Here is a 14,926-nt window from a genome sequence, read left to right on the forward strand (position 1 = left end):
TCCTGAATCACGGGGCCACCGCGACTCAACTCGCCGAGTCGCAAGGACAACTCGGCGAGTCCCGACTTGACTCGGTCCACCTGTCAAAACCTTTCCAACTCTCTGCGACTCACTGAGTCACCCACAACTCGGTCAGGACTACACACTGGGGGGTCTCAAGGACAATCTTCAAGCGACTCGTCGAGTCTATTCTTCAGACTCGGCGAGTCCATGCCATGCACCAGCTAAAACTGGCTTTTGCGGTCAGATTCATTCCATACATACATAGATCTGGCCTTCCCAAGCTTATTTGTCACGTAAAGTCTCAGTCTTGGTCGCCATGCAACGCATACAAGGCTCATTTTGGAGAAATAACCTCTAATATGGCAACCCTAGCTTCTAACTCAAGAGAATGGACATAAAGCTTGTCATATGGGACCTCCTGGACCTGCTAAGGTCCAGATCTAGGTACCATATCTCCATGGGACCTTTCATACTTCCAATTTAAGCCATGAAACGCAAGAAGAAACCCTAGATTTGATACATCAACCCAAAATACGAAGTTTGGCTCTGAAAGTTACCTCAAGAAGGTTCCCTTGATGAAATAGAAGCAGATCCAAGCTCCCCAGCTCTTCAAGCTTGATCTTCTCCCCCCTTTCTTGCAATAATACACAAAATGATGAACAAATGGCCTCCTAACACACTCACAAGGGCTCACAGTCGTATGGGTGTTCTTAGGGTTCAAGGTGGCCGCAAATGAAGGCCATAAGGTCCTTTAAATAGGGCTTAGGACCGGGAAATTATGGTTTCATTAAACAGTGCGGACTCGCTGAGTCCATCCCTTGGACTCTCCGAGTCCGGACATGAACCTCCGCCCAAAACCGTGACCCGACTCGGCGAGTTCGACCTCCAACTCACCGAGTCCCCTCACAAAATATCAAAAAGATGAAAGTAAAGAGACCTGGGGATCCGGGCTATTACAATTCTCCCCCACTAGAATAAGACTTCGCCCTCGAAGTCCCGCTAGGCAAATAGCTCTGGATGCTGCTCCCGCATCTCACATTCCGGCTCCCAGGTCATCTCTGATCCCTTCCGATGCTGCCAGTGAACCAATACCAGGGGTACCTCCTTGTTCCTCAAAACCTTGATATTCCGATCTCTGATGGCTACTGGTCTTTCATCATAATTCAGGCTTGCATCCACCTGAATATCCCCTAATAGAACCACCACCGATTCGTCGGCTATACACTTCCTCAACTGCGACACATGGAAAGTGTCGTGAATCTGTCCCAACTCTGCTGGCAAGTCTAAATGGTAGGCTACCCGTCCCACCCTCACGATCACACAGAAAGGACCAATATATTGGGGCCCCAACTTGCCCCTCTTCCTGAACCGAATCACTCCCTTCCAAGGAGAGACCTTCAGGAGTACAAGATCACCAACTTGAAACTCAAGCTCGGACCATCGTCTGTCTGCATAACTCTTCTGTCGGCTCTGACCGGTCAACAACCTCTGCCTGACCAGCTGAATTTGCTCGGTCGTCTGAAGCACGATCTCCGTGCTACCCATAACCTGCTGTCCCACCTCACCCCAACAGATGGGGGTGCGACACCTTCGCCCACACAACAACTCAAAGGGCGGCATCCCAATGCTCGAATGATGGTTGTTGTTATACGAGAACTATGCTAAAGGTAGATAGGTGTCCCAGCTCCCTCCGAAGTCCAACACACATGCCCAAAGCATGTCCTCGAGTGTCTGAATCGTCCGCTCACTCTGACCGTCCGTCTGGGGATGATATGCAGTACTGAAATGTAACCTAGTACCCAACTCCTCATGGAACTTCTTCCAGAACCTGGAAGTGAAACGCACGTCACGGTCCGAAATAATAGAGATCGGCACCCCATGCCGAGATACTACTTCCCTCACATATAACTCGGCCAACTTCTCCGCAGAAGAGCTCTCGCCAATGGCTAGAAAATGAGTGCTCTTCGTCAGGCGATCCACGATCACCCTAATCGCATCAACTCCCCTCTTCTTTCGCGGTAACTTGGTGATGAAATTCATAGAGATTTTTACCCACTTCCATTCAGGAATCTCTAGCGGTTGTAGCTTACCGTGCGGTCGCTGGTGCTCGGCCTTGACCTGCCGACAAGTCAAGCACCTCTCGACAAAACAAGCGACATCCCTTTTCATACAGGGCCACCATTACTTCTTCTTGAGATCCAAATACATTTTCGTAGCACCAGGATGAATCGAGAATTTCGATCGATGTGCTTCCTCCATCAAAATAGTGCGCGCACCGCCCACAAATGGCACCCAAATCCGACCCTGAAAAGTCATAATCCCTCGACCATCCGTGACAAATCCTGATACCTGACCTACAACCCGCTCCTTCGTCTGATGTTCTGGCTTTGCAGCCTCCACCTGAGCTCCTCGAATAATATCAAGAATCGGGGTCAATACCGTCAATCTCATACAAATATCTCGGATCGGGGCGCTATCTGCCCTACGACTCAACACGTCGGCTACCACATTAGCCTTGCCCGGGTGGTACAGGATCTCACAATCGTAATCCTTCACCACATCCAACCATCTTCTCTGTCGCATATTCAGGTTTGGCTGATCCATCAAGTACTTCAAGCTCTTATGGTCCGTGTAAATTGTACACTGAACTCCGTACAAATAGTGTCGCCAGATCTTGAGGGTAAACACCACCGCCCCCAATTCCAGGTCGTGCGTGGGATATCTCAACTCATGAGGCTTTAACTGTCTCAAAGCGTACGCTATCACATGACCCCTCTGCATAAGCACCGCCCCCAAACCCGATATAGAGGCATCACAGTATACCACAAAATCCTCCATCCCTTCTGGGAGTGCAAGCACTGGAGCCTCGCACAATTTCTGACGAAGCGTCTTGAATGAGGATTGCTGCTCCGGTCCCCATGAAAACGTAACACCCTTCCGGGTCATCCTAGTAAGTGGCACAATGATCTTGGAGAAATCCTTGATAAACCTGCGATAATATCCAGCCAAACCCAGAAAACTCCTGATCTCGGTGGGCGATCTCGGCACCTCCCACCTCAACACCGCCTCAATCTTGGCCGGGTCGACCAATATCCCTTTCTGGTTCACAAGGTGCCCGAGGAACTGGACCTCTCGTAACCAGAAATCACAATTGGAGAACTTGGCACACAGTCTCTCCGATCGCAAAACCCCAAGAATCTCCCTCAAATGTTCCTCATGTTGATCCCTAGTCCTCGAATACACCAAAATATCATCGATGAATACGATCACCGACCGATCCAGCATCGGTCGGCACACCCGGTTCATGAGATCCATGAATGCGGCCGGGGCATTGGTGAGCCCAAAAGGCATCACCACAAACTCATAATGTCCGTAACGAGTCCTGAAAGTAGTCTTTTGGATATCCTCCTCGCGAACCGTCATCTGATGATATCCCGACCTCAAGTCAATCTTGGAAAACCAAGATGCCCCCTGCAACTGATCAAACAGATCGTCGATCCTAGGTAACGGATATTGGTTCTTAATCGTCAACTTGTTCAACTCCCGATAATCGATACACATCCGATGTGAACCATCCTTTTTCTTGACGAACAAAATCAGCGCTCCCCAAGCCGAGCTACTCGGTCAAATGAATCCCTTTCCCAACAGCTCCTGAAGCTGTGAGGATAATTCCTGCATTTCCGGTGGAGCGAGACGATAAGGCGCCTTGGCGATGGGTGCCGCTCCCGGAACCAAATCGATACGAAACTCCACTTGCCTCTCCGGAGGCACACCTGGTAACTCTTCGGGGAACACATCCGAAAACTCGCATACAATCGGAACGTCATCAATCGAATTGGGCCTCTCCGCGGTCACACGAGTATCCATCACATAGGCTATGAATCCATCACAGCCCTGCTGCAAACTCTGCCTTGCCCTGGCAGCCGAACAAAACGCCGACCCACACCGGGTCCCCTCGCCATAAACTGTGAGCACTCCCCCACTAGGGTCTCGAATCATCACTAGCTGTCTCTCGCAGTCAATGACTGCTCCAAACTTGCTCAACCAATCCATGCCCACGATAACGCAAACATCTCCCATAGCTATAGGGACCAAGTCTATAGGAAACTCGACCCCAAAAATCTCGAGCACGCATCCTCGAATCACCTCGGTGGCGTATACCGCTTTCTCATTTGCTATTGCAACTCGCAGGGGATGACTCATCGCCTCCCGATCGATACCGATGTGCTGGCTAAAAGCCAACGAAACGAAAGACCGACTCGCACCCGAGTCGAACAATACCAAAGCAGGCACATGATTCACAAGAAAAGTACCTACGCATATAATAATATAAGCACAATATCTCAGTATAAATGTAAATACATGAAAGAATACATACCGGCCACGACATCAGGCGCCGCGCGGACCTCCTCCGCAGTCAACTGGAAAGTTCTCCCACGAGCCTTCGGAGCCTCGGCCTTCACTGGCCGAACCTCGGGAACCCTGGTAGCAGGCGTAGATCCCTGGCGAAGCTGGGGACACTCGGCCTTCCGATGGCCAGTTTGGTTGCAATGGAAGCAAACCATGAATCCCTTGGGGCAATCTCTAGCAATGTGCCCCTCCTTGCTACACTTGTAGCAAGCACCCGATCGACATGAACCCTCGAGACCCTTGCCGCACTTCCCGCAAGTGCGGCTCTTCTGACCTCCGGATCTCAAATTAGCGGACTTGATCCGCTTGGCTGCCGGCTGAGACTGAGCTGGCCGCTGATCCACCCATTGAGACTCGGCCTCCTCCCTGGCCTGGGTCTCCAACTCGATCTCACGCTTCCTGGCATTCGCCTGAAGCTCAGCAAAAGTATGATATGACGAGTTCGATACGAACTCCCGGATATCCCTCCTCAGCACTCCCAAATACCGACTCATCCGAGCCTGCTCCATAGACACCTGCTCGGGGCAGAACATCGCCCTCTCATGAAACTTCCGTGTGATCACCGTAACAAAATCATTACCCTGCTTGAGGGTCAAGAACTCCTGAACCAACCGTTCCCTCTCCACCAGGGGAACATACTCGTCTCTGAACATATCAGTAAACCTCTCCCAAGTTACAGCTGAGACCTCTGCTAGAGTGAAGTTCGTCGTCACGAACTTCCACCAATCCTTTGCTCCCAGGCGGAGCTGGTTTAGGGCGATCCGAACCGTCAGATGCTCCGGACATGAACAAGTATAGAAGCATCCCTCGATATCAGCAATCCATCTCATCGCAGAAATCGGATCCTGCGTCCCATTAAACTCTGGTGGCTTCGTGTTGTTGAACTCCCGGAACAGCAACGAGTCACCCCCCTGTGGTTTGGCAGCGGCCACAGCTGCGGTAGCTGCAACGGCGGCAGCCTCAGTCAACGCGGCGTACCGCTCATCAAATGTCTCCATCAGGGTGGTCTTAATAGACCCAAACATCTCCGAAATCTCGGCCCGAATCGCTGAAGCTACCTCCTCATGAATCATCTGACGAAGCTCCTCGTCAGTCACACCACTCGTACCAGGTCTTTGTCATGGTCCAACCATGATGTCTCTGAAATACAACATAAAAATATCAGAGACTCTATCGGGCATAATCGCACTCAATAACGCAGTCCTACTCAGTCTCCGATACCCAGGGATTCTTACTTGGGCTGCCCACTGACCCGGTGTCCTTGGTAGTACGGGCCCAATATTACCAATTACACCGCGTCGGTATTCACCCCAAGTCCTCCTCCTTAAACCCCGAATCCTAAGTACTCTATTCTTGCCATACACTAGTTACCCACTCGCTCTCAAGCACCTCATAGAAGCAGGTTTCCCTAGACTAAGGCATCACAAAATCAGGCCACTCTAGTCCTAATATGTATACCTAGTCTACTAGCATGCGTATCATATCATATCATAACTCATGACACATATTGTAAGAGTATTTTGGGGGATTTTACCGTTTGGGCGCTGGCTGACCGTACACACTCTTTCTTCTTTGGTTGTCTCAAAATCAATTATCAAATTTTATTGATTTATTAATTAAAATTTTCTCAAATCCCCGGTTTGAGTTCAGTTACGCCCGAAGGTGTACCCGAATCCCTCAAACCAAGGTTCTGATACCAACTTGTAACATCATAAAATTCCAAACCAAAAATTTTTCATTTTTACAATCATCAAAACATGAGTAATAAGTTTAGGTTCCAATGTAACAATTTAGTCACAACCGATTACATAACAAAAGATCACAAAATGGTTTCCCCTGAGTGTGTGTACGATCACGCCGGCGCCTTCCCACGGTCCTCGCTAGTACCTGAAACACATAACACAACAACTGTAAGCATAAATGCTTTGTGAGTTCCCAAAAATACAACCTACGCACGTACGCCTTTCCAGGCCTTGACCTTCCGGTCCATGTGTCTCAGGGGACTTCCGTCCCGACTGGGTAAACCTTCCGGTCCTACCCACGTCAACCTTACAGTCCATATGACCACGCCTTCCGGCCCATAACATGTTGCCTTCCAGCCCAAATCAAGCATATCATACATGGCACATATAATGAATAACTTAACACACGTAAGACATATATCTCATCGTATTCGACCTTCCGGTCACACAGTCAAAACCCTTCTAGGTACATTATAGTGAGAAGACTCACCTCGTATGCCTCGCTAAGTCGCTAATCGTGAATCCTTGAATCACTCGTGCTCGAACCCTCGAGCTGTAATCCTCCTATGATATCATGAATCTATAATTATTACTTGTACCACTAAGGTTGACCATCCGTATCAAGTCAACACAGGTTGACTTGGTCAACAGTCTTTAGTCAATTTGGACCGGACTCGGCGAGTGCACTATAGTGACTCGGCGAGTCTACGCGTTTTAACCAACTCTCAAGGATTTTCACTTTGACTCGTCGAGTACTCCCCCGACTCGACGAGTTCCACCTGGTCCTGAATCACGGGGCCACCGCGACTCAACTCGCCGAGTCGCAAGGACAACTCGGCGAGCCCCGACTTGACTCGGTCCACCTGTCAAAACCTTTCCAACTCTCTGCGACTCACTGAGTCACCCACAACTCGGTCAGGACTACACACTGGGGGGTCTCAAGGACAATCTTCAAGCGACTCGTCGAGTCTATTCTTCAGACTCGGCGAGTCCATGCCATGCACCAGCTAAAACTGGCTTTTGCGGTCAGATTCATTCCATACATACATAGATCTGGCCTTCCCAAGCTTATTTGTCACGTAAAGTCTCAGTCTTGGTCGCCATGCAATGCATACAAGGCTCATTTTGGAGAAATAACCTCTAATATGGCAACCCTAGCTTCTAACTCAAGAGAATGGACATAAAGCTTGTCATATGGGACCTCCTGGACCTGCTAAGGTCCAGATCTAGGTACCATATCTCCATGGGACCTTTCATACTTCCAATTTAAGCCATGAAACACAAGAAGAAACCCTAGATTTGATACATCAACCCAAAATACGAAGTTTGGCTCTGAAAGTTACCTCAAGAAGGTTCCCTTGATGAAATAGAAGCAGATCCAAGCTCCCCAGCTCTTCAAGCTTGATCTTCTCCCCCCTTTCTTGCAATAATACACAAAATGATGAACAAATGGCCTCCTAACACACTCACAAGGGCTCACAGTCGTATGGGTGCTCTTAGGGTTCAAGGTGGCCGCAAATGAAGGCCATAAGGTCCTTTAAATAGGGCTTAGGACCGGGAAATTAGGGTTTCATTAAACAGCACGGACTCGCCGAGTCCGGACGCGAACCTCCGCCCAAAACCGCGACCCGACTCGGTGAGTTCGACCTCCAACTCGCCGAGTCCCCTCACAGAATATCAAAAATATGAAAGTAAAGATACTTGGGAATCCGGGCTATTACATAATTCTAGTTTTAATCCTCCAAATTGTTTATCCTTTTGTGATGTGGGATCAAATAGAAGAGAAGGAGAAGAAGAATTAAGATGTATCTAATGACGTATTCAATAAATTAAGTGATGCTCCATATACATATATTCTCTCACACACATTACTCTTCTCTCTAGAACATGCTCCTCTCTTTTTTTTTTCTCCTCACCCTATATATATGAGACATGGGCCCCTAGTTGCACACGAGTGTACATCCACACATGCGTGTGCGGCGGTACACTAGGTGTGCGGCCGCACACACATGTGCAGCCGTACAAAACGACAAAATTACAGAAAAATATATTTTCCTAGAAAAGCAAAGTATTAACCATATTTTTGACCCAACAATATCCCTCTTGGTTTATAGCTTTCTTTTCTAATTGGACCACAAACTCCCCCTAAAATGTAGTTGGTTTTTCGTGTTAATCTTTATTGGGAGCTTGGCTTCAGCATTAATCTTCAAATTAAAGTAGAAAGCAGTCACAGAGCTAAGATTCGTCTGCAGATCCTTAATCTGTTTTGACTTCTCTTCATCCCTTTCTTTAAGATCTTCTATATAAGAAGCATGTTATTCTAGTTAGATGTTCTTTTCAATTAGTTCTTGCCTGAGAACACCAATCGCTTCTCGAAGTTCTGACACAGTAGACTTGTCATCACCTGAATGCTCTTCTGTGAAAGATATACCTTTGGCACGAGAGGAAGAGGTTGGACTGTGTTGAGGAAGGTTCTTAGCCAATCTGATTGAGGCATCATCCAGTGATGGTCTTGTAGGAGAATATTTTGGGTTAGAGGATGAACCACCTGTCTCAAACATTGTGCTTGCACCTTCATCTGATTGTATTGGTGGGGTGAAAACAGTAGTAGTGGTAACAGTGGAAAAGACCTGAGGTTCATGGCTGACAATGGGCACCTTCATACTTGTATTTGATTGACTTTTTTCTAAGGAAGACTGGGAGGTTTGGGGTTGAGAGGATTCAATAATAAGCGGAGCAGAAGTAGAGATAGTTGAAATAGAGGGAGGAATCTTTGAATTCACATCTCTTTGACATGAAGGAATCTCCAAAGTCTTGGAAGAGGAGAGAAAAATCTTGAGAACATTATTGTCTTCCCCAGTCTTGGTTGCTGAAGAAGCAACTTCATTGACCTTTCTAAAACAGTCGTTGTCAAACCCCGGAATTGGACCAAACTCGTCATCGTCAAGATCGTGTTCGATGTTTGTAGCGATATCATCACTAATCCCGGTGAAATATATCTCTTTCAAAAACTCCACATCATCATTAAGATCTTCATCATCTTCTTCATGGATTTGTGTTTCAACTTCCACATGATGTAGCTGATCATGATCCTCAGCCACTATAACTATAGGAGAAACATGAACCTCTTAAATTTCCAGCTTAAAAGTTGAAATCACAACATCTTTAGTCTCTGTAGGAATAGATTGATCTTCCGAGTCTGACTGATCACTATCTTCATCAAAAATTCCAAATTTTATTAAGGGAAATTTTCCTTCAAAAAAAAACTTTCCTCCTCTTTTCTGCTTCATTAAACCAAATGCACTTGGACTGATAGATATAAGATCCAATGTCTCATTTCCTCTTTACAGCTCAGGATGCATGGCGTGGAAAATAATCTGAAGAAATCTTGGGTACATCAAAAATTTGTCTCTCTTGTTTCCTTTAATATTCAGAACCAGTTCATGTAGGATAAACTTTGAAAAATTAAATTCAATTCCCGAAGCCAAAGCTGTGATGGCTCCTGTATTGACCAGAGAGATTTCGTTCTCACTAGATCTCCTACCAGAAATACAGCTCACAAATACATGAGCTAAATATTTCTAGTAGGGAGGATGCAGTTTCTTGATGGTAAGAGGAAATGTTCCCTCATACCCCATGTGGTCTAGAACATCTTGAGTTTGATGGACATCAATTTCCATTGAATATTCTGGTCTGTCATCAATTTGAAGTGATTCTTAAATAATCCTTTCTAAAACTTGAATATTCCTTCCTTGTATTGTGATGCAGGCTCTGCTGACTTCAGGTTCCTTTTCAAATCTATCGATAATTATAGTTGTTCTAGGAGGAGGTGGATCAACTGGAAGGTCGCATGAAGTAGATTGTGTAGGGGCCATGGGAGGATCCTCAATTTCGTGTGGATGCTGAAATAACGCTTTAACTTTATCCCCGAAAGCATCATACAGAACGTTCATCAAATTAAAGCTCACCAAATTATCATAGAGAGATCTAGTAAAAATCATTTCATGAAAGTTCATAGTTTCAAAACATCAAAACCCTCGTGTTAGTAGTACTTGTTAACTTCGAGTCAAACACAGATAACACCAGAGACACTCACCTAGGGGCATCAATGTCCTAACAAAATGATCCTTCCAAACTAACTTAACGTGCGACTCTACGACGTTGTCTCGCTTAGTCCGACTGAGTTTATGTTATACCAAACCCTTTTGTTCGTTCGATCGCAAAACTCTCATCGCTCGTAACGTCAAACTAGATGCGAACGTCGAAAAGTTCATCTCCCTTCCAGAACCCGAAAGTATGAACAAGAAAAGTATGACATCCACTTGCAACCTTCCTTAAACATCCTTGATAGACCAATCTAGGATTCCCACTCGCGCAACAAGCCAAGTTCAATCATAGAGACTAGGAAAAAATATGGTTAGCCAATTAATGTTAAATGTACACTTGAGGGTGGTATATAATTAAGGTCCTACGGACATAGGATGTGCGTTTCCGCCCTATCTCCTGTTGATGGTTCCAACCCAACATCTCCTCCTCCAATCTATTGGAGAAATACTTGGAGAGCGACGTAGCTAAATTTAAATGCACTATTTCAACTTCCTCCTCTATCAAATTCTCCTTGTCAAACTCCCACTCATCCTCATAACATTCCTCCTATATCTCCTCGAGCTGATGATGCTAAAAACAGAGAGATAAATCAAGATATGGCTATATCTATTGTTACTATGTTTGAACCAGAGCCTGAACCTGAAAACAATGATAATTAGTCTAAGACCGATGAAGATTATGAAGTTTTTCTGGATGTGGATTTCATGACACAAACTACTGTTCCTCTAAATTTTATCTACCTTGGTGCATTCTCTGAGGGGGAGATTCCTCAAGGCTCTCATAGTGACATTGAGTCTAATGATGATCAAATCATTCCAAGAAAAAGAAAGGCTCCCTTCTAATGGGGAGCTAATGATACTGAATATGGTACTTCCTCATGCCCTTGTATTTCCTCTGTCTCTAATAGTTTCTAAGCTGCTCCTTCTTCCAAGAAAATAAGACTAATAGTTAATCTGGAAGATTTGACTAAGGAATGGAGGCTTCTATTAGAATAATTTATGGAAATAATGTTGTTGCACAATGATTCAGTATGAAAGGATAAAGAAAATGTTGCTCAACCAAGCTTGCTCAGATGCATGCCTCAGCTGATGGAGGGCTAGATACTCAAAGTGTAGATATTAAGCTCTTCAACAACATTGTTGCCCAACAAAAAAGGGTTTCTGAACTGTGTGACATAGAGCTAATAGAAAGAAGTTTGGAGACATTCTTGGTCGAATATCTAAGAATGATCCTATTATCAAGGCCATGTGCACTAAACCAAGGAGAATCGCTAAAGATTCATTTGGTTAGAAAAAAGACAGAGTATAAATACCCTAAAATTATATTTTCTCATGATTTAATCAAATATGGTTACACCAAATGGATTCAGATTCAGGATATTATTGCTAAACATAAGGGCATTCATTCTCAGGAAGTGAAATTTGGACTGCAACAACTGACCAACAAAGTCAAAAGGCTAAACTTAGTGCCTTCAGCTACTCCTTCTTAGACCTCATCCTCAACTACATCTCCAAAAGAAAAGAATGTGCAGACATACAAAGTATCTCCTTCCATTTGGCACTCTATACATCAATAATAATCTGCCAGTAAGAATTAAACCTATTTAACACATGTTCATCTAGGAACTTGAACACGATATATTTTATGTAACAATTGGTAAAAATTGGTTAGACTTTAGTGGTTAAGCCACCGCGAACCATTATGTATTATGGACATATTGTGTGTAATTTTATGTTTATAATGTATCTTAAAGATATTATATGCATAATTACTTTTAGAACATCTCAAACTACTCAAACCATATATCGTTGAAGATCGAATCGAAAATATCCAAAAAAAAATTTAATTTATTTGTGACGTTAAAAATAAATTTTTCATTAAATATATCTTAGAGTTACAGATAAGAAATTTCATAGATTACATTCTCCTGATAGCGTGGATATAAAGAATGTCCAAAACGGAGATCATATGAAGAAGTTACGCCTCTTTAAAGTTATAAAAATCAGTATTTATCTAATTTTCCTTAAACGAACTGTGCACTACCTCGTTTGGGATATCTACGAGTCTCGTAAATTATTTCTAAGTCTGCTTTTAAACTCACACTACAATCTATTATTTTATTTCATTTTTATCCAAATTTTAGTCTCGACCAAAATCAGATTCGTAAAAATCTGTCGACTTTGAACCATTTCATCGCGAAACTTTAAAAGGAGTTTTCGTGGAGCTCGGTATATCAAAATTTAAATTTGTCTGCATTTTTAGAATCACCATGACCGGAAAAATAAGTAGGCACTTTTGAAAAAAATTTAGAAAAGTGTATGATGGCACCAGAATCAAGAAATTGGGATTTACATCACAAAATGAATTATACTTATTTATTTCCCAAAATATCTACCATAAACACCATAAGATAAAGTTAAAGGAAACTTTTGATTTGTGCAGAGAAATGCTTCATTTTGAAGCAATGTTCGTTCCCCTCTCTAGTATCTTTCTCTCTACATCTTGTTCTCTCTCACTCTCCCTCACAGGTTGTACATCATCGGCGAAGAAGGAACCCCACGAGAAAAGAAGTTGATGCCTCTTTTTCAGTCTCTCCTTTCACCATCTTCTATCGATTAGAGCAGGCAAAGCACCACCCCCCTGAAAATCGTTGCAAATGTCCACCCTTCTCCTTTGTTTTCTACCTTGAACATCACCAATGAAGAGAAGAAACCAACGGACTTCCACCGGCAATTGCAACCACCTCCTCTGTTCCCTTTCTGATGTCAAGTAGCAACCCTATCAACCTCCATCTCCGTTGTGATTGGCTGAGGAACACCACCCAATCACCCATGCTCCTTCACTACCGGTGATGAGAAAAGAAACCACAATGGGCTCGTCAGAGACACCGACTGCAACCCCTCGTTGCGACTTGATCGACCACCAGCGGTGCACCAACGATTTCTACTTTAGTTCGTGTTTCTCTTTTTCCCTTTCCTAACCAGATGAAGATTAAACCACAAGGGTCATCGTAGATCGGCTTCCCCCTTCCCGCTTGCGTTTCATTGTGTATCAACCACCACCTAACCATCAACCCAGGCTTGTTGTGGCTTCCCATATGCCTTCATTCATTCCTTTCTTCCCGATCAGTTAAAGACAAAGACCCTCCATCGTTTTTATTAGATGACCAAAATACAGCCCCCTCGTTATATTAGTTGTACAAGATCAGTCCCTCTCTTTATTTTAAAAGAGAAAAAAACAACCCTTGTAATTGTTTGATCAACAACCCCATTGTTTACGTATTATTACCAAACTAGTCCCTCAATTATACTAGTGTCACAAAATATCCCCATTGTTTGTGTTGTTAACCAAATCAGCCCTTCCAGCTATTTTACACGATTTAAAATAATCCATTTTTATTTAAATCATTACAAAAACCCTCCCTTTAGTTTAAAACATTACAAAAACCCTCCCTTTAGTTTAAAACATTACAAAACACCCCTGATAGTTTGTTTCAACTCAAAAAGTGTGTCAAGATACGGTTTCTCACGCGAAGCTCCTAAAAAATGAACCAACTCCTAAACAAATCAAACTCATGCTTCAATGGTGACTTTCTATGACCCCTCTTTTACAATTTTAATATTTCAGAGGGGGGGGGGGGGGGGGGGGATGTCTATTAAAGTTAGATAATTTTCAAGCTTTATACACAAAATAACATCATAATTTATTATTAATCAAAAGTTTATGAAATAGCAATCTAAAATGAGCAAATCATCAATAAGTTATATAAGTTATAGTAGAACCCTATGAATGATATAATTACAACTTGTGGTGATATATTAATTAATATTAATAAAAATGACAAGATTTTGAGTAGATCGTTGTAAAGATATAAGTTAATTGACAAATCATAAACTGTAATGCTTGTTGTATATATGCATGAATATGTTGACAAATCATGAAATTGCATTATTCATATAACCAAATACGTTATTCAACATAGTTATGTACAAAAGAGATGTGCATTACCTTAAACGATTAATAACCGAATATTGAAAAAACTATAATAATTAATTGAAAATATACCAAAATCAATTATTATTATACTCTTGATCATCACAATGAAATGAATTTAAATAAACAATATATTATATTTTTATAAATATTATAAAAATATAGATTGTTTTTACTATAATATGAAATCCGTCATATATAATAGCATAACTGATTCTTGGATTTTGAGAATCGTTACCAAATAAATTGTATACCATATCAATTATGCAACTATTTGAATATTATAAGAATTTGGTTGAAACCTGGAAATGTTATAAAAGCAGTCGTCGTGCTGCCCAAATTTCTCCATAGCATACAATAGAAATTTGGAAATATAATAAGTCTTACGAAACTCAAATACTAAAAGACGTAAATCAGTAACTATTCCTAAACATAAAAGGACCATAGGTGTTCTACGAATCTATAACAGAAGGTTTAGGATTAGGATGCCTAGACACACTGTTAGGTTCCAACACAATCAGGGTTTCCCCTATATGAGCTATGTTTGTGTCTAAAGCCATAAGAGCTAGGATCATTTCCTAAGCTATTTGGATATATTATTGTGGATACTGAGACCAAAGGTATTAGTGGAAATCCTTAATTTCATAACTGTTAATCCGTAAGAAATGACT

The sequence above is a fragment of the Lactuca saligna genome, chromosome 1 (assembly GCF_052625555.1).
Source record: "Lactuca saligna cultivar CGN05327 chromosome 1, ASM5262555v1, whole genome shotgun sequence".
In the NCBI taxonomy this organism is placed as follows: domain Eukaryota; kingdom Viridiplantae; phylum Streptophyta; class Magnoliopsida; order Asterales; family Asteraceae; genus Lactuca; species Lactuca saligna.